Here is a 20,824-nt window from a genome sequence, read left to right as displayed (position 1 = left end):
CTGACCTGCTGGTGCCTAGATGGCCACATGTGTACAGTTGATTGCACCCTGGACACGGGGGAACCCAGCAATCGCTGCAAAGCCTCTGGCTCGCTCTGCCTGGCTGGCCTCCTCCGTGTGATAAAGAATAAAGTTCAGTACCCACCTGAACAGAACTTCTGCCACCAGCTTGACCCAACTGTGCACAGCTGATTGGGTGACTCCACACAGGTCCCCCACTGACCCCTGGAAAAACCAGAGGCATAAAAGTTGAGAGCCACTGTGACCTTCAGAGCCACTGGCATAGGGTGTCCACCCACACAGTCAGAGCTGATCTCAGGCTCAATCATTGGCAAATGGAGGTCACGCTCCCCCTTGAGAGGCTGAGACTCCTCTGCATTGCACCTCAGACGTATTGAGGTTGCTGCATCGCTGCCTTTAAAACCTGGAAGCAGGATAGTGGCATCTTCTGCCTTGGACTACCTGCTGGCCCTGCACCCCTTGTGCCTGTGCCTCTCCTCCCACAGGTCCCTCCCCTGGGAGCTGCACAGGGACATGTGGCCTCATCTCCCTTCTGCCCCTCTCTTCCTCCTTAGAGGATGTGCCTCCAGCGGAGACCACAACCCCCATTCCCAGGGTAAGGGAAGGCTGTCTGATACCTGGAAGATGAAGCTGCAAATACCAATAAGCAACCAGCTGCAAACTATCTCCAAAACTCCTCAGTACTCACAATGGCAATGCTGCGGACCCTTTTCATTACCCACTTGGATGAGGTTTGTGAAAATGTCGACTGGCCGCCTGCCCGTTTTGCCCATGCGATGAGCAGAAAATTGCATGGTCAAGGAAAAATCACAGTCATTGGACTGTTAAGGGCCTTAAGTGGCCGCTTAATTAAAGATGGGCGCCGCTCCGGCACACACGCGCGCCCGCCGAGCGAAATATCGCGCGGGTGCACAATGACGTCGGGACGCTTGCCCGACATTATCACGCACTATTTTACTCCCAATTGGGTTGGGTGTGTGCCCACCCGCGGGACAAAAAATCCTGCCCTCTATGATTTCCATATCAGTGGGTGCATCTGGTATGCTTCCCTACGAGGAAGGATGAAAAACGGAGCAGAGATTGCCTGCTCTTGAAGATGTATTGCTAATACCAACTGTCCCCCACACTCCAGAATGATGTTGTTGTGTCATTGATCCACTTTGTAAAAGGGAAGGAATCTTCTCGATGGAAAATGCTTGGGCGTCCAGGCCAGATTTCATGCCTGGGCCTTCAAGTAGGCTTCATGTATGGCCGACTCGTCTGCATGAACTTACTGGACATTCTATTCGCTACAGCACTGCCAGCATGGGAAAAAGGGCATTTATGACCTGGAGTCATCTGCACCTCCCTGAACTCTTCCCGCTCTTGCTCTGTTTGTGGCAGATGGAGGGTGGAATCATCCCAGATTTGCACTAAGTGTGGTAGCGGGAGGGAAAAAGGATGCTTTACCCACCAGCAGCAATAGCGGCTTTTTGAGCCATCTCATCCCATTCCCACCTCATTAATTATGAAGCCACAAAAAACACGCCGGATTGCTGGCGGGCAGCCTCCGATTTGCCCGCCATGCCGTGACCTCACTGCTTCCTCATGCAGGGCGCCATATTTAAGTGGCAGTCGCATGTAAACTTCTCAATGTTTGCAGCCCAGGATTGCTCGGATGAAGACATGGCCCTAAAAGCCAAGAAGAGTGTCGCCCCCACCCCACACCCACCAACCCCCCCGCACCCCCAACGATTCTGTAGCACATTCCTGGGCCACCTTCTGGACACAATGGAGGCCCACTGAGATGTCCTCTACCCCCGCAGGAAGTCCATCAGTCTCACCACTCCAGCTTGGGAGGTGGTGGTCAGTGCCAATGCTATACACAAAAGGTCGGCTATTCAATGCAGATGGAGGATGAATGGTCTCATCCATGCCACCAGGGTAAGGCAACCATCTCATCACTCTAAACTCTCACACTCACAAGCCCATCACACATTCACTGACATCTCACTCAAGGGACTTCACCACCCATTCTCACACATACATCCTCACATCTCCATCTCAGCTCATCTCCTCTGGAGACTATCTCCTCAGCCCTCACCATCTTGGGGCCACTTGCGCAGATCAACATGTGCCCCACACACACCTTGAGATACCCTCTTCCCCAGTACAGCCCTGCAGCCTCTTCCCTTGCCTGAGGCCACTTCTCCCCCTTCCCCAAGCAAACCCTAGCCCTACAGCAGTTGAAAAGATCTGGTAGGTAGATGAGGTGCTGTCTGCGAAGCCTGGCGCTGATGACTAAATGTGCTGCCCGAAGCAAGGTGGACTAACAAACCTTTAGGTCCTGAGCGAGTGCATCTTGCCAGGCGCACATCACTTATGTTCAGTTATGAAACGCGACGGCGTGCAGTCACGCTGATGTGCCTGGATGATCCAGCGTAGGGGGGGGGGGATGATTCCAGCGAGCGGGGCTTATAATGAGATGCTAAAGCATTAAAATTAGGTTCCCGATGCGTGGCGGCAGGAAACACAACCCGCCATTGACGGGTGGAGCGGACAAACACAAACTGGTTTCACCACAGCTTGAAACCGATCTTTGGCCTTCTTGTCATATTGAACCACACCCCCGCCCGCCATGGCACCCGACGCCAACGGGGCTGGAAAGTTCCAGCCGGACATTTGCTCCTCGCCCAAATCCAGACCTCTGTATATTTTCGTTGAGCTTTATGCACCAAAAGTGCCAGAAGCATCAAGCCCCATACTTTCCAATTTCCAGGATATACAAAGACACAGTGCAGTGCTATTGTGACAAAAAAAAGCCTGCCTGCTTCCCATTAGCAGTAGCAAAGGGCAAACACTAAAGGTGTTGCCAGTACAAGGTGTCTGCATGCTATTTATTAATGGATAGACTTAAGGAGGTTGCTGGGTGGGAACCTGGATGATGCACATCTTATCAGAATTTTGCATTCCACCATCTGTCCCTTTTCGCTTGCAGGAATAGATCAAGCTGATGTGCTAATTATGGGAGTTGCAACTACTCTATGATAAGGTTTAGGATACAATTAGTGAGGGAGAATGTCAATACAGAAATAAATTATAGGTCAAAAGTGTAAGTGCTGGAATTCAGCAGGTCTGATAGCATCTGTGCAGAGAGAAACCGAGTTCACATAACAGTTCTGAAGAAGAGCCATATTCAGCTCAAAAAGTTAACTTTGGGCAGAATCGTCCCAGATTTGCACAAAGTGTGGTAATGGGCGGGCAAAATGATGTTTTACCCGTAGGCTGCAATGGCGGCTTTTCACACCGTCTCACCCCAAACCCGCTGCATTAATTACACATTCCCAGGAAACATGCCGCTTCCATGGTAGGTGGGCTCTCATTCGGCCACCATGCCATCCCCTCGCCGCTTCAGCACGCCGGGCACCATATTTAAAGTCCAGCCGCACGCACACGTCTCAGTGCTTCCAGCCTATGGCTGCTGTAAAGGAGACATGGCCCTGAAAGGCAAAAAGACTGCGGCTCCCAGGTTCAATGACGCTTCCCTCGAGCACCTTTTGGACGCAGTGAAGACTCGCCATGATGTACCCTACCCACGCTCTGGCCGCAGGATGGGCAGCAACCTCACTAATCCGGCTTGGGAGGTGGCAGCAGCGGTGCTCAGTGCCAATGCCCTTCAATGCCGCAAGAGGATGAATGATCTCCTCCGTTCCGCCAGGGTAAGTCACTCTTGTCATCACTCTCAATGCACGCACTCACAAACCCATTACGCATCCACAGGGCCCTCACTCACTGCCGGTTCAAGCGACATCGCCATTCACTCTCTCACACACACCTTCATTGTCCTCATCCCATCCATGGGACCACTCACCACCCACACAGGCCAGGCATACTTATCATCTGGACTGGCAGGCATCCTGATACACTCCCCCCATCTCTATCCAGGCAGGACAAGCTGGCACACAACAAGAGGGAGAGGTCACATACCGGTAGGGGAATGCCTGAAATCAAGGTCTTCATGGACTTTGAAAAGAGAGCCATCCAGCTGGCCAGCGAGAATCTGGACCATTCCTGTGGTGACGGTGAGGTCTGTGATGCTCTACCAAGTGAGGATCCAGCAGTGCAACATCCATCACACAACCATGCTGTGAGTGATGTGTCCTGTTTCACAGGCCACTGCCACACACTAATTATTTCACCTTGCTTCTGCAGGCACATCTGGGAAACAGCCGACAGAGTCCATGACCCAGGGCCTCCAATCAAGACCCGAAGAAACCTCTGAAGAGGAACCTGGAGGCACCCTCCTTGAAGCCTGGTCACAAGGCTTGCCCACACCCTCCACCAGTGCAGAGATACACCTCGGTGGGACCTAGCTTTACAGTAGCCTCAGGATCGCAATCTGGAGAGCACATCACACTGTCTGATCCACTGCAGGAACTTCCCAGGTGTCCGGCACTCGGAGGACAGCTGGAGGCCAGAAATTTGCTGAGTCTGAGTCAGGGATCAAGCCTCTGGACTCGGTCATATCATAGTTCCTGGAGCTGCAAAGGCAAGCTCGGGAACATCAGGAAGGGATGTCCGCTGCACTCCTCAGATTGCAAGGCACGATGGAGGAGTCCATCCACCTTCAGGCTGAGGTGATAGCGCCGGCATGTCAATGCACCGAGGTCAACGTTGGTAGGACAGCGGCCGCCATGGAGACCTTTGTCCAGAACGTCACTCCTGCACGGGCTCAATTCCATCGCTGGTGCCATAGTTGGCCTCCAACAGTGTGTACGCGAGAGGGGTGCGAGGAAGCTCGATCTCACTCCAACTACCCTTCTCAAGGAGTCAGCCAGGGGCCCTTGGATCAGCAGGTGTAACCCCAGGGCCATCCATCCAGGTTGCTCCAGGAGTTTCTGGCCCATTTGAATTCCCCTCTTCCTGTGACCTCAACAGCTCCAGCACTACAGGCCAAGGAGAGTGCCACTGCCACACAGAAGGACCCCAAAAGCAGGCCAGGGCCCTCCAGGTCATGGCCCAGCAGAGGACACCCATCACAGACAGGGTGTAGCAGTTAGCAGGCTGCCTCCACTGTGGATGCCAGGGAGCACCAAGACATAGCGTTAGGGTTAGGAAAGTTAAGAAGATGTAACTCTTTTGAGTCAACCAAGTAAACTAAATTAACAAAATTAGGGACAAAGTAAAAGTCAGCCCCTTAAGGGAAACTACAAAAACAAAGACAAAATGTATATGAAACATGTAAATATTAAACCAAAATGTGATTAACAGGGTCAATAAAACACCACAGCCCCTGCAGTGCCCACCGAGCATGGAAGGCCTCGACAGTGCCGGCAGACACCGTGTGCTCCCTCTCCAGGGACACCCGGCCGCGAATGTAACCACGGAAGAGGGGCAGACAGTCGGGTCGGACGACCCCCCTCGATTGCCTGCTGCCTGGACCTGTTAATGGCCAACTTGGCCAGGCCCAGGAACAGGTTCACCCAGTGCCCATAGATCAGGGACATGGGGCCGAAGTGCAAATAAAACAAGGTTTTTCAAGAAACTAAAATGGGGGTGCAGCCTACAACAATTAACATAGACATGGTCCACGGACTCCACAAGGCCGCAAAAGACGCAGGTATCTTGGGAGTGTGTGAACAGACACAACCTACGATTGTGCGGGACTGCTGCATGCAACACCCTCCACCCCAGATCCCCGATGGAAAGTGAGAGGGCACCTCCCTAGAGGCCCCCCCTTCCCACTGCGATTGGTGTACGAGGACACTCAGATCTTGTTGCACATTCCCCTCTCTCAATTTATAGCCATTCAGAAAATAATCTGCCTTCCTGTTTGGGATAACCTCACATTTATCCACATTATACTGCATCTGCCATGCATATGCCCAAGCACTCAGCTTGTCCAAATCACCCTGAAGCATCTCTGCATCCTCCTCACAGCTCACCCTCCCACCCAGCTTTGTGTCATCTGCAAATTTGGAGATATTACATTTAGTTCCCTCATTTAAATTATTAATATATATTGTGAGTAGCTGGGGTCCCGGCACCGATCCCTGCAGTACCCCACTAGTAACTGCCTGCCATTCGGAAAAAGACTAGATAATTCCTACTCTTTGTTTCCTGTCTGCCAACCAGTTTTCTGTCCATCTCAATACACTACCCCTAATCCCATGTGCTTTAATTTTACAAGTTAATCTCTTATGTGGGACTTTGTCGAAAGCCTTTTGAAAGTCCAAATAAACTACATCCACTGGCTCCCCCTCATCAACTTTCATTTCTCGAAAAATTCCAGTAGATTTGTCAAGCATCATTTCACTTTCGTAAATCCATGCTGACTCTGTCCGATTCTGCCACTGTTTTCCACGTGCTCAGCTATTAAATCTTTTATAATGGACTCTAGAATTTTCCCCACTACCGACATCAGGCTGACTGGTCTATAATTCCGTTTTCTCTCTACCTCCCTTTTGAAATAGTGGGGTTGCATTAACTACCCTCCAATCTGTAGGAACTGTTCCAGAGTCAATAGAATCTCGGAAGATGATCACCAATGCATCCACTATTTCTAGGGCCACTTCCTTAAGTACTCTGGGATGTAGATTATCAGGCCCTGGGGATTTATCAGCCTTCAATCCCATCAATTCTCCAACACCATTTCCCTACTAATACTGATTTCTTTCAGTTCCTCCCTCTCACTAAACCCTGTGTTCCCCAACATTTCTGGTATGGTATTTGTGTCCTTCTTTGTGAAGACAGAACCATAGTATGTATTTAGTTAGTCAGCCATTTCTGATAATAGCAGCTCCTCCTGATGGCGGAGAGCTGCGGCACGAGGTGACCATGTTCCAGACTTTGATCAGGTCCTGGTAAAAGACAGGCAACACCTGCAAGGAGCCATGAAGGCCCCTCAGGTCTATGAACAGGAGCTGCACATCATAATTCAGGCCGTGCACCTGGCGGAAGAAATACGTCGCCAAGGCACACCTCGGAGGGGCTTGACATAAAGGTATTGCTGCAGGGCCTGAAGGCGGAAAGTCGCCACCTGTGTGCGTAGGCACACTAGCGCCTGACCGCCCTCCCCAAGCAGGAGACTCAGAACCTCAGCAGTGACCCAGTGCAGCCTTTTGTCCCAGAAGAAGTCGACGAGCATTCTCTGGATTTTTGTGACAAAGTCCGGGGGAGGGGTCAAAGTGACAAGATGGTACAACATGGCGACAATCAGCTGGTTTATGACTAGCACTCGGCCCTGGAAAGACGCACTCGGAGCAGTCCTGGAACTATCCAGTGCCGCACGCGGTTGGTGACACTGGCCTCCAGCTCCTGCCAGTTCACTGGCCAGGATCCCTCAGCAGGTAGAGGAGGCTGTTCCTGCTCCAGGTGAAAGGCCTGAGCTCCTCAGGTAGGGGATCCATCTGCCACTGACCCACCAGGAGTCCAGAACACCTGCCCCAGTTGATCGTGGCAAAGGGCGCACAGAGTAGACCTCCTGGCACTCGCACTTCCTCCGCAGGTTAGCCGGCTCAGTGAACATGAGGAGCACATCATCAGCATAAGCTGAGAGGACCACCCCGATGCCCGGCCTGAGCAGAACCAATCCTGACAACCTCCTCCGCAAGAGACGCAAGAAAGGCTCCACACAGATAGAATACAATCGGCCAGACAGGGGCAGCCCTGACGCACTCCTCTCCCAAAGCGAAGGGACGCCGTCAGGGACCCGTTAACCTTCACTAGAAGCTCTGCGGCAGCGGACAGAAGTCGGATCTGAGCGACGAAATGTGTCCCGAACTAAATGCTCGCAGAGTCCTGAATAAACATTCGTGATCCACCCTGTCGAACACCTTCTCTTGGTCAAGAGACAGGAAGGCGCTCGGCAGACCTGTCCTCTGGGAAAAATGGATGATGTCCCAGACCAGGTGGATATTGTCGAAGATGGTTCGGTCCGGGACCATGTAGGACTGGTCAGAGTGGGTCATCTGGTCCAGTACGGTGTCAAGGTGAGAAGACATTGCCCTGGTAAAGGTTGTGTAATCCGTATTGAGGAGGGAGACCCAGCACCAGTTCTTAAGGTGGCGGAGATTCCCCTTCTTTGGCAGCAGGGCAATCACGGTCCTGAGCCATGAAAGGGGCATCTCCCCGGTTGCAATGCTCTCCCCAGAACCCCGCATAGTCGCTCCCGAGGACGTCCCAGAACGCCCTGAAGAACTCCAGGGCCAGCCAATCCAGCCCCGGGGATTTGCCCCTGGAGAAGCTGTCGAGGGCGCTGGTCAGCTCCCCCAGACTTATAGGGGAGTCAAGCTTTCCGGCGCCCTCCAGGCCGACCTGCAGCAGGTCCTCCCATAAAACTCTGTGAGCATCCTCGCTGGACGGATCCGGAGAGAACAGGGCAGTGTAGTAGTTTCGGCCAATGGCCCTGATGCCCTCCGGATCCAAGACAAAGGATCTGTCTTCGGCCAGCAGCATAAGGAGCTGCTGACGGACCCCATGCCTTTTTTCCAGCGAGTAGAAGAAGGGGGAGCCACGGTCCAGGTCCTTGAGGAACCGGATCCGTGACCTCATATACATGCCATGGGACCTGACGAGTTGCAGGTCCCGCAGCACGCCCTTCTCCTCTTCATATGCCAGCCGCAGGGCCAGGTCCGCGTGCCTCCAGGTCGAGCACCTCCTTCTCCAACTCCTCGACCCTGGATTTCCGCGGTTTCTGCAGCGAGAGGTCAGGGATTTGGACTTCCCCAAGAGTGAGGACTTACGGGGTAGAGATGCCATCATCTTTTCATTGGGGGAGGGGACACGCCCGACCTTATAAGTCTCGAGGTCCTCCCCCTCCGAGGGGTGGTGTCTCTTCCGGGGTAGGCTGGGGACTGGGGGAGACCTCCATCTGCAAGGCACCCCCCTGCCTCCTTCCCGGACACTCCGCCCTCTGGGGTTTGGGCAGGTCCCCCGTCTTTAATAAAACCACCGGTTTGGGATCACCTGCCCCATCGCCCAGCACATGGCCCGGGAGCACACGCAGACACGTCACCGGGGCCGAATGATATTTTTACCCCTGAGCCACTGCTTTCAGGTGTCGGGGGATCAGGGTGGGTTTGGGGGGTCTGGGCGGGGTGGAGGGGGGTCGCCTCCAGGTGGCGGGTCTTCCTCTGCGTCTCCTTATGGTGCAGGGTCCCTCACCCCGCCTCGCCGGCAGCCGAGGTGGCAGTGACTGCTCAGGGATCAGATGGTGAAAATCCTCGGATGCAGCCGGCTCTGGGTAGCACCAGCTAACCCAGGCATGGCAAGGGAAGGCAGAGTGGGGTACAGGTTTCTCTTCTCCTGAAAGTCTAGTCTGTTGCAACCCTCCCTCCCTAGATCTTCTTTCCTCCCCCCTGCAGACAACCAAGCAGTTGAACTAGAGTCTTTACTTTCCCCAGGCACCCACCTGCAGCACAGGAGCAGTCCTCCCCCTTTAGCTGTAATGGAGTCCTCTCCCCTCGGCTCTCCTTCAACTCCCACTCCCAGGCTCTTCAGGTCTTGCTAGGCCTTACAAGGCCCCACCCTGCAGGAGCAGGATGTAATAACAGCAGCAGGATGTTTGAGTCCTCAGAAAGGAAGAAAAAGTCCACTTCCCCAAAATCCTTGTTGGCAGCAGTCTTCTTCCTCCAGTTGAGGGCTAGAAGGCAATCCCAAAGCAGCAGGAACAGGAACAGTCATAGTCAGCACCAACCACAACCACAGTAACAGCTCACAGCTCAGTCAGGAACGCACTGCAGCTGAGCCCAATCAGGAAGCACAGCCTGGGCACGGATGTTAGTCACTTGTACATACTGTTCACTATTGTCAATAAACTCCCAAGAATGTCTCCCTGCCTGTGGCTCCTTGTTCTGATGACCAGTGTTCTTGTCACTCAGATGTGAACCCTTTCTGCACAAGATAAAGGCAGGTGTCTCAGTCCAGGGCCTCTTCCCTGTGCTCTGTGCAGCCTTCAGACCAAAGTGATGGTCCGGCCTCGCACTCCCTGGTCACATTATTGATATCTGCACCTCAAGGGTACTTGTCATTCCTGCCAGAATGTTATGGGCAGGCATCACAGAGTGCAAAATTTCACTCTGTATGCTCTCAGCACTGTTAAGGTGGGGCTGACCCCATCTCTTCAGCAATTGTGACCAATGACATTGTGCTCCTGTAGGGTTCAGGTGCTGAAGGCAGACAAAAGATCAGATGCTTCTAAAGATTCAAGGCTGCGTCTCTATGACATGACGTTGATCACAGAGCACAAGCGAAGCTGCCCTTAGCCAGACAGGAGTCAGGCATTCTCAGAGGCAATGTGAAGATTTATGGAATGTCCTCACTGCAAAGGAACTGAAGGAATGGGATGGAGTCCTTACAGGAAGCAGGGTGTGAGGAGCTGTGGGAGTCGGTGGGCTTGTAATAAATATTGGTGGACAGTTTATCACCATAAATGGAGTCAGAGGGGTCAAGGAAGGTGAAGGAGGTGTTGGAGATGGACCATGTGAAGGTGATGAAGGGGTGGAAATTGGAAGCAAAATTGATCAATTTTTCCAGGTCCAGACGAGAGCATGAAGCGGCACCAAACAGTCATCGTTGTACCGAAAAAAAGTTGTGGAAGGGGGCTTGAGTAGGACTAGAACAATGAATGTTCCACATATCCCATGTAACATTATATTACAGGTGTAATAAATATTAAAAGGTAAGAAGTAGGGTGTGAGAGTTGGCAAATGGAGAACCAACCTAGTATTTGTAAACTGTAGCTAGCCTAGGCTTATGCTATCGCAATGTAGGTACGCCTAGGCCTAACGTATATACAATAGATCTAAAAACCGAAAATATCTCAATACCGAAATGCAATTGACCCCAAGAGTTTCAGATAAAGAATACTCAGTCCATACAAGGAAAAAAAATCAAAAGACAAATAAACAGTAAAGTATTTTGCAAGTATGTCAATAGTTAAGAGCAAGGTGGAAGCCTGGTAGATGATGTTCAGAAAAGGTCTGAGGTATTTAATAAGTACATCACATTGGTCTTTAAGAGGAAGGAGTTGACTCCTAAGAAGCTTAAGAGCAAGATGAGTGATATTCTGGAAAAACTCAGCAAGTCTGGCAGCATCGGCGGAGAAGAAATCAGTCAACGTTTCGAGCCCTCATGGCCCTTCAGCAGAACTGAAGCATAGTTTCAACAAGGGAGAAATATATTTCTATATTTCTCCCTTGTTGAAACTATGCTTCAGTTCTGCTGAAGGGCCATGAGGGCTCGAAACGTTGACTGATTTCTTCTCCGCCGATGCTGCCAGACTTGCTGAGTTTTTCCAGGTAATTCTGTTTTTATTTTGTTTTGGATTTCCAGCATCCGCAGTAGCTTTTAGCTTTTTGTTTTTACATATGAGTGATATTCTGATGGATAAAGGAAAAAGTTAGATATTTTTGTCGAGCTAAAGTAAGACACAGTGTCCGGGCGTGATAGAATATATCCTTGGTGAGAGAAGTGACATAAGAAAATGCTATGGCCCTATGTTATATTTTAGACAAAAAAGACTTGCATTTATATAGCACTTTTCACAACCAATACACGTCTCAAAACACTTTATAGCCAATTAAGTACTTTTTGAAGTGTTGTCACTGTTGTAATGTAAGAAACGTGGCGGCCAATATGCAGTCAGAAAACTCCCACAATCAACAATGTGATAACGGCCAGATAATCTGTTCTTATGATATTGATTGGAGGATGAACGTTGACCAGGACATCAATTCTCCTGTTTTTCTTTGAAGTCAACCATGGGATCATTTACAAAAACAGAAATACCTGGAAAAACTCAGCAGGTCTGGCAGCATCGGCAGAGAAGAACAAAGTTGACGTTTCGAGTCCTCATAACCCTTCAACAGAACAGATCATTTACATCCACCCGACCAGGCCGATCAGGCCTTGGTTTAAAGGTTTCATCCAAAAAGCAGCACCTCCAGCAGTACTACTCAAGCCCTGGATTGGGACTTGAGCCCAGAGTCTTGTCAGTCAGAGACAGGAGTGCTACCAATTGAGCCCTAGCTGACAGACAAGGGGTCTATCATGAGTGGATATGTGCCGGAGGACTGGAGAGTGGCCAATGTCGTACCCTTTTTAAAAAGGTAGATAGTGCTGAATACAGGCTAGTTAGCTTATGACCTGTGGAAAGAAAAAATTGAATGTCTTTAACTAAAAATAAAATTGCCATGTATCTAGATAAATAGAAGGAGCTGGTAAGGATTTCAAAAAGAATAATTGTGCCTGAAAAGAACCTCGAAATTCTGTGAGGAGGTAAAAACATGGTAGATGGGGGAAAATAGAGTGAATGTGGTTTACTTTCGTAAAGCCTTTGACCAGGTATCATAAGAAATTATTGCAGAAGATTCAAGGGTATAGAATTAAGGAGCCAATAGCAAGTGGATTAACAATTAGTTTGAAGAGGAAAAAAGGAAAGTAGAAGCTAACAACAGCTTTTCACAATGGGTAGAAAGTGAGTAATGGTGCTCCTCAGGGTCCAGTTCTGTGGCCACATCTGTTTGCTGGGCATAGTAATGATTTAGATGTAGGCCTAGAAGGAATGGTATATAAATTTGTAGATAATACCAAAATGGAGGGCCCTGTTAATCTTCAAAATGAATCTGCAAAGGGATATCTATAAGACAGCTGGTGGAGGGAATGGGCTTAAAAATCAGCTGCTGTCGGTGCGGACTCAATGGGCCGAAGGGCCTCTTCTGCAATGTGTGATTCTGTAAATGTTATTAACTATAAGGTGGTATCAGCAGTATTTACACACTGTTTGAAAATAGGCTAGGAACTGTGGAAGAGCAAAGGGATTTGGGAATACATGCTCAGAGGCCAATAAAAGCAATACCTCAGGTTGATAAGGTCTTCAAAAAATCTAATGACATTCTCGATTTTATCACGACAGTGCATCATTACGCAGAGTTGTGAGGCTATGGAATTTATTCCTGGGATTAGTGGCTGAGGAAGATCCAATATGAACATTCAAGGTTGGATTAGAAAGGTGGTGGAAAGAAATGAGAAATAAAACAATGTGAAACGAAGCAGGGATCTTCTGCGAAGTGGAAATTATTGTTGGATTGCACTCCGCTTAAACTTTTCAACACATCGACAGTATTTCTGGCTCTAGCTCAGAGTTGGACCATTTTGCGGAGGGTCTCATGGAACAGGGGAATTGTCTATCAGAAGCTCAAACTGCCCAGCTAATCCCCATGGAGGTCAGCGCATCAGGACTTCCGTGGGGTCCTGACAGGCATCTTGGGTCGTACATCCGGTTCCCGACGATCTGGAGACCAGAAGATCTGGACCAATGTAATTGGTAGTATTTGGTCATATGGAGGTTAAGGGCCTACATGGGCTGGCTGGGCTGAATAGCCTCTTTCCGTGTTGCACCTTCTCCTCCTGTTGGTTCCTAAAGAAAGAGGTAGTGAAACACATTGTGCAGCCTAAGCCAAGCAGCTCACAGCTAACTACGTCATCCATTTCCATACTGGCGGATACCATCACGGATACATCCATTCTGAAAGAGAAGGAAAATGATCAGTTAGTCAGGAGGGACCACTTGATGGATCACAACGCATAAGGCAAAAAGAGGAGGAACAAATGTTGGGAGAAGCTGCAACCTGCTAGCTGGAGACCCAGTTCAAATGCAGGGATGCTGACTTTAGTGAAGCTGTCTACCAGCACATTTTAGCTCAGTGTCCACACTTCATGCAGTCATTTGAGATCATGCTAAGTAGTCTGTGGATTTTGGGGTCACTATTGAATTCCAGAAACTGCACTGCCTGGCACTGCATGACTACATGATTGGATTGCAGATTACCATGGTCACCAAGGCCTCCCGTAGCAGAGTCCCACTTAACCGTTGTCCTAAATTTCCATAACAAATGCTTTGACTGGGCTCTAAAGATCTTGGGTCCAATGTACAGCATTCTGTTTTGTCTGAATCAGATTGAGGACATTGTTATCACATAGAATTTGCAGCACAAAACAGGCCATTCAGCCCAACTGGGCCATGCCAGCGTTTATGTTCCACACAGGCCCCCTCCCACCCTACTTCATCTCACCCAGTCAACATGTCCTTCTCTATTCCTTTCTCCCTCATTGAACTTCCCCTAAATGGATTTTTGATATTTGTCTCAACTGCACCTTGTAAGAGCAAGTTCTGCATTCTCATCATTTCTGAGCAAAGAGGTTTCTCATGAATTTGATATTAGATTTATAAGTGAAGGCCTCAACAATCTCAGAAGAGCCCACCTGTCTGCTCCTACATGTCGAGTGAATGCCCAGTGGCAGAACAATGACAGGTTCTTGCACAGACGATGGAAATGTTTATGTGGGCAATGGCACATAGCTACCCATTCAGATTAACCCAAGTGAGTCATATTATGTGCCAGCCACCATATTAATAAATATGAAGCCACATATTGGCTGAACACACGAAGGTATTGAATTACCTCCATCCCTGTAGCAATTATAGTTCCGATAACCATTAGGATTGTAACTTTAAGACTAATCCTGTCTTGTAAGATCACATGATCTGTGTAAACCAATGGTTTAAAAGCGCAAGGAACCCCTAGGAGACAGTTCTTCTTTAGTTATAGAGTTAGAAGCACACATGTAATTGCTGCTGCTGTCTTGTAAATAAAGTTCTATGTTTCCACGAAGAAAAGTTACCGGAAAATCAACTCTATAACAAACTGGTGATGAGGATAAATCAGATCCAGCACTGTCCCTCGTCCAGCGATTCTGAATATCTAAGATAATTACAATGAAAGGAAGATGTATTCATCCAAGATGCCACAGATAGCAGAAACAAGCCCTTTGAACCAGCCAAAGACGACTGGTCTCAATATATAGAACGTCTTGCGTTCTACTTTTAAGCCAACAAAATCATGGGGGAGGAAAAGAGCAGAGCGATTCTCCTGAGTGTTTGTAGGAGTACGATCTACAGTTTAATTTGAAGCTTGATGGCCCCCAGTGCCCCACATTTGAAGACCTTCAGTGAATTAGTAGACCTCGTTATGGTCTACTAAACTCTAACACAAGCCCTCAGTCACAATGCAGAGGTTCAGGTTCAATTCACGGAATAGAGCCCGGGGGGAGACCATTGCTACCTACGTGGTGAAATTAAAACAACTAACAGAATATTGTGATTTCAATTAAATCCTGAATATTATGCTCAGGGATCATTTTGTCTGTGGCATTCAAGATGATGCTTTTCAGTGAAGATTGTTAGCTGAAGTGGATCTTGATTTTAAGAAAGTGTTTGAAATAGCGCTTGCGAGGAAAAGCACTGTAAGGGATTCATAAGCAACTCAAGGTACACAAAATGGTGCCGTTTTCCTAGTTGAGCGGGAATGATCAGCTGAAAGTGGTGCAAAAAGCTGGGACTCTGGCGTGAAGCGGGAAACACCCTCTGCTACCCAAAAATTTAGAGGAATCAGCTTAGCAGAAAATTCAGAAACTAATTTTTATTGACGTGGAAACAATCATGCTCCTAACGATTGGCAATTTAAAAAGGTGGAGTGTTATTTTTGTCACAAAGAGGGCACATATTGAAACATTGCAAAGCAATAATAAAACAAGCTTCCAGGCAACAAACGAAGTTCAATTAGGAGGCATAAACAACCAATTCTGACATTTATTCCTTATTCAACATGAAAGTTGGGAAGACAGAGCCAATTACTGTCACATTGCAAGTGAATGGTAAACCCTTAAAAATGGAAGTAGACATTGGTGCTTCTACCACTGTAATTGGAAAACATACTTTCAGATATTTAACTAAAGATGCTCAACAATTAAATTTGGAACAAATCTCTGCCAAGTAGAAAATGTTCACAGGCAAAGAAATCAGGTAAAAGGTATCACCGGAGTACCTGTATATTATAGACACCAAACAACACAATTACCAGTGATGGTATTAGAAGGCAGAGGACCAAGCATTCTAGGTCAAAATTAGTTGAGGGAAATTAACCTTGATTGGCCAGTGAGATTTCAAAAGGAAGCAGGAAGAGTTCCTGAGTTGGAAAAGGAACAAGGCAAGTTACTTCAGAAAGAGTCTGGAGAGTCCAAGGACTGCAACAGGATGAAAAAGGAGTGTGTAGCCATTCAGCAACCTGAAGAAATGAAGACTGTCCAAAACAACAACATGGAAGAACAGCAGAAGAAACTCAAGCTCAAACTCTGCTGAATTACAGAATTCAAGATGAAGAAAAGGGAAACCTGTTGAAAGACCTTCACACACTACAAGGGCCCTTCGGGTCAAAGTGCTTCTGGAAAATTACAAAGAGAAACAGAATTAATTTAACATCACTCTGAACAAACTGAAGAACCAGTTGGCAGAGAAGACACAGCAATGTTCAAGGTTCCAGGAGGAAGCCAAAAGATACAAGACAACAAAAAGGAAGAAGGTTCCAAAGAGACAAGAAAAGGTGGGAATGAAAAAATTAACAGGTGAATTGCTGGAAATTAAACTTGCTCATTTCCTATTTCACTACAGAACAACGCCCCACACTACGACAGGTGCTACACCTGCAGAGTTAATGATGAGGCGCTGCTTTCAAACAAGACTAAGCCTGATACGTCCCAATTTGGAGAAGGTGGAGAAAAGTCAAGGGAACCAAAAAACTGACTTATGATTTGCATAGTCATGAGCGACAATTTACTGTTGGAGAAGCAGTATATGTAAGGAATTTCAGTGGAGGACCAAAGTGGTTACCTGGTAAAGTTAGCTCTGTGAACGGACCATTGTCATACCACATGGAAGTGGAAGGCCGGATCACCCATAAGCATGTGGATCATTTATGAAGAAGGGAGATATCGCTACAAAATTATGTTCCACCTGTAACCGTTGCTGAACCTGTGGTTCCTGTTGATGTTGCTCAACCAAGGATAGACGTGCCTGATGTCTCTGTCGGAGTGGATGACACTGAACTGCATGTGCCTAATGAGGTACCTGATGTTAATGCTGTTCTAGAGAATGTGGTTCCTGCAAAAGAATCGAAAGGCGTGGAGCTACAATGCTCCACACAGACCAGGAAACCATTTGAAAGACTGAATTTATAATTTCATGACCTTTGTAAATCTTGTAATGTCATCATGAGATTAATATCCTTGTAAATACAAAAAGGACAGAAAAGTTAAAGGGGGAGGAACGTAGTAATTATAGTTTTGATAAACATTAGGACTGTAGCTTTAAGAATAATCCTGTGTTATGAGATTACATGATTTGTGCAAACCAACGAGTAAGTAGTGCGTGGAACCTCTAGGAGAGAGTTGTTCTTCAGTCATAGAGTTAGAAGCACAAGTGTAGTTGCTGCTGCTGTCTTGTAAATAAAGCTCTATGTTTCCACCAAGAAGAGTTGCCTGGAAAATCAACTCTATAACAATCCCTGAAGACAGACATAAGCTGCCTCCACGAGAGAAATACTTGGAAGCTGTGCATAAAGCTGAGAAACAGAAGACACAAACCATACATTAATATAAAGGAGAAATACCAGGGTAAAAGTATACTGAACATACTGTACCCAAGCACTGTAATAAAATATGTTTTAACAATTTCTCTACTGAAGCTTAATTTTGAGATGCTGTTGTACTCATGGATGCTGAAACAAGGCACTGCCAATGCCAACAATGGATGGAGTTTTCCGTGCCAGCTGGCGACGGGCATGATAGGTGGTGTGAGCGGACAATATGGCGCGATTAGTTTCACTACGGGGGGGAGGCAGTCACGATTGTCCGCTCAGCCTGCCAACGGCGGGCTGTGTGTCCCACCATCGGTCGTCAGGAACCTCATTGCAATACATCAGCATAACATTATCAGGCCATCCCACCAGGCTCTTGCACCCCTGCTGGATCGTTCATCCACATTGGCGGGAAAGCACGCTGACGTGTTTCACAACAGCACAGAAGTGACATGTACTTGGTGGCCTGCACTTTGGGTGAACTGGAGGTGAGGGCACAGCAACGTTCTGCAGAGCTCGCCAGGGTCGCCTGTTACTTTGCAGGCTTCGGGGCACCGGGGGTGGGGTGTCAGGGTTAAGTGCCATGCTGCCTTGGAGGCAACCTTTGAGGGTGAGGAGGAGTGAGGGGACAAGTGCAACCTTGCCATTGAGGTAACAGGTGGCGGGAGTGTTGGGGTGGGTGGGGGGGGGCAACCCTGCCATAGAATATAGCAGACAAGCATTTGGGGTGGGGGTTAGGGTGGACGAGGGAAGTGGCCACACATTCAGGAAACCTGTAGAAAGTGGCCATTCCTCTGCAACTGAGACAGTTCAGGTGCAGCTACATTGATATGACTGGGATCGGGCTCATCTAGCTCATCTGCCCACTCCAGCAACACAAGCATCAAAGTACCACCGAGCTCTCCAGAGCTCCGTCCCCCATGCCCACCCCCCCGCCCCCACCTGCACGGACTGTAGTGGGCTGCAGAGCAGTTGGACTGCACACATTGTACAATCTCCTCACTAAAGCTGGCCATGGAGCAGTCACTGCTGGAGGTGCTCACAGCCTCTTGCAATACCAGCAACCCGGTTTGGACCAGTGTCCCCCATTGTTCAAGCTAAAAGGGCAGCCATGCAGCGCACAAATCTCTGGCCATCCAAGTGGTGGCCCGCACTCTCCGGGAAGCGTTAAGGGGCCAGCACACTTAACCCGGACAGGTTCTTAGTACACCCAAGCTAACCACGTGTCTCTCTCTTTCATCCTGCAGGAGGAGTACATCAGGATCATGGAGCCTGGTGAACTAGCTGTATGCCTGATGGCCTACAGAGCATGAAGATGACTGAGGAGAGAGTGACTGAGGTGTCTGGCTGCGCAGAGGCAGGAGCAGCAACCTCAGGAAGAAGGGGCAGCAGGGGCTCCCGCACTCGCCGCCCAAGAGCCACAGTGAGCCATTGCTGGTCAGTGCCCAGGGTCTATAGATGCCGCCTGTCATTCCTGTAGATGACCGAGAGCCAGTGTCGCTGAAGACTGCACACGTCTAGGGAACTGGTCGCTCACTTCTGCCAGTTACTGCAGGATTTGGCGACATGAAGGGCATCCACTGCCAGTGGCTGTGAAAGTGACCGTGGCACTCAAACTCTATGCCAGTGGCTCCGTTCAGGGCTGCAGAGGTGACCTCTGTGGGATCTCTCAAGCCTCCACCCACAAATGCATCAATGAGGTCACAGATGCCATCTTTGCGACGGCATACAACTTTGTGCATTTCGTCCGGGACCGGGACAGCCAGGATGCAAAAACGATTGGATTCACTCAGATCTCGGGATTCCCACAGGTGCAGGGTGTGATTGACTGCACTCATGTGGTGCTCAGGTCTCCATCGCTACACTCGGAGGACTACATCAACCGCATGGGCTTCCATTCACTGAATGTGCAGCCGGTATGCGACCATCAGAAACACATCCTGCAGGTGTGCACACGGTTCCCAGGGAGGATCCTCAGTCGGTCACAGATCCCTGACGTTTTCCAGGGTCCACGGAGGCTGCAGGGTTGGCTCCTCAGGGACAAGGGTAGGGGCTGTGGCTGATGACACCCGTGCAGCGGCCTCAGACTGCAGCAGAGCGACGCTATAATGAGGCTCATGCTGCAGCTCGCAACTTGGTGGAGCAGACCATCGGGATGCTGAAGATGAGCTTCCTGTGCCTGGACCAGCCTGGTGGAGCCCTGCAATATAGTCCGCAGAGGGTGTCACACATCATCGTCATTGCCTGCTTCTCCCTTTACAACCTCATGCTCCAACGTGGAGATGAGCTGGCTGAGGAGGAGATGGAGGAGCTGCACATCTTCTCCGATGAGAAGGATGCTGACGGGGATGAGGCTGAGGAGGTCACCAGAGGTAACGATGACAAGGATGAGGCCCTCACATTGGCTAGATGAGGCAGGTACACTTGGGAGGCCCTCATAGCTGCTGGGTTTGTGGAGGATGATGACGACATGCAGTGAGGTGACCCCATAGGTTCCTCACATCGCATTTGTGAACGTTTGACTCCAGCCTGGCAGTGCGAATACCATCTGTGAGAATGCTCCTGTCATGAAGATGTGATGGAGGCCCTAATAGTCGCTCGATCGCAGGAGGATGATGACGACCTACAGTGAGGACACTCCATAGATCTTCACATAGCCTCTGAGAATGTCTGACTCCTGTCTGGCCGAGGGCAGCTTGCTTGCGCTCTGTGTTCAGGGTCATATCATAGAGACACAGCCATGAAACTTTAGAAGCATCTGATGCTGTGTCCGCCTTCAGCACCTCAGCCCTTCAGGAGCTGGTGCACAGCGTCACTGGTCACAGATGCTGAAGAGATGGGGGCCAGCCCCACCTTAAAGGTGCTGAGAGCACAATGAAAGTATAAGAGAATTCTGTGGCGCCTGCCCACTACATTCTGACAGCAATGACAAGCACTGCTGAGGTGCAGGCATCAGTAATGTTTCCAGGGAATGTGAGGCTGGACCATCGCTTCGGTCTGAAAGCTGCACAAAGCACAGGGAAGAGGCCCTGGACTGAGACACCTGCCTTTATCTTGTACAGAAAGGTTTCACATCTGAGTGACAAGAACACTGCTCATCAGAACAAGGAGCCATAGGCAGGGAGACATCCTTGGGAGTTTATTGGCAATAGTGGACAGTATATACAAATGATTAACACCCATGCCCAGGCTATGCAACTAATTCTCTTTAACTGCCCTAACCATAGAACGATAGAAAAGTTACAGCACAGAAGGAGGCCATTCGGCCTATCTTGTCCATGCCAGCAAACCCCACTGTTACATCTTGGTGCTCCCCGGATATCCACAGTGAGGTGTAGACAACCTGCTGA

Source organism: Cetorhinus maximus, chromosome 5, assembly GCF_964194155.1.
Source record: "Cetorhinus maximus chromosome 5, sCetMax3.hap1.1, whole genome shotgun sequence".
Classification (NCBI taxonomy): domain Eukaryota; kingdom Metazoa; phylum Chordata; class Chondrichthyes; order Lamniformes; family Cetorhinidae; genus Cetorhinus; species Cetorhinus maximus.
The sequence above is the reverse complement of the archived record's forward strand: the minus strand, read 5'-3'. Positions refer to the sequence as shown.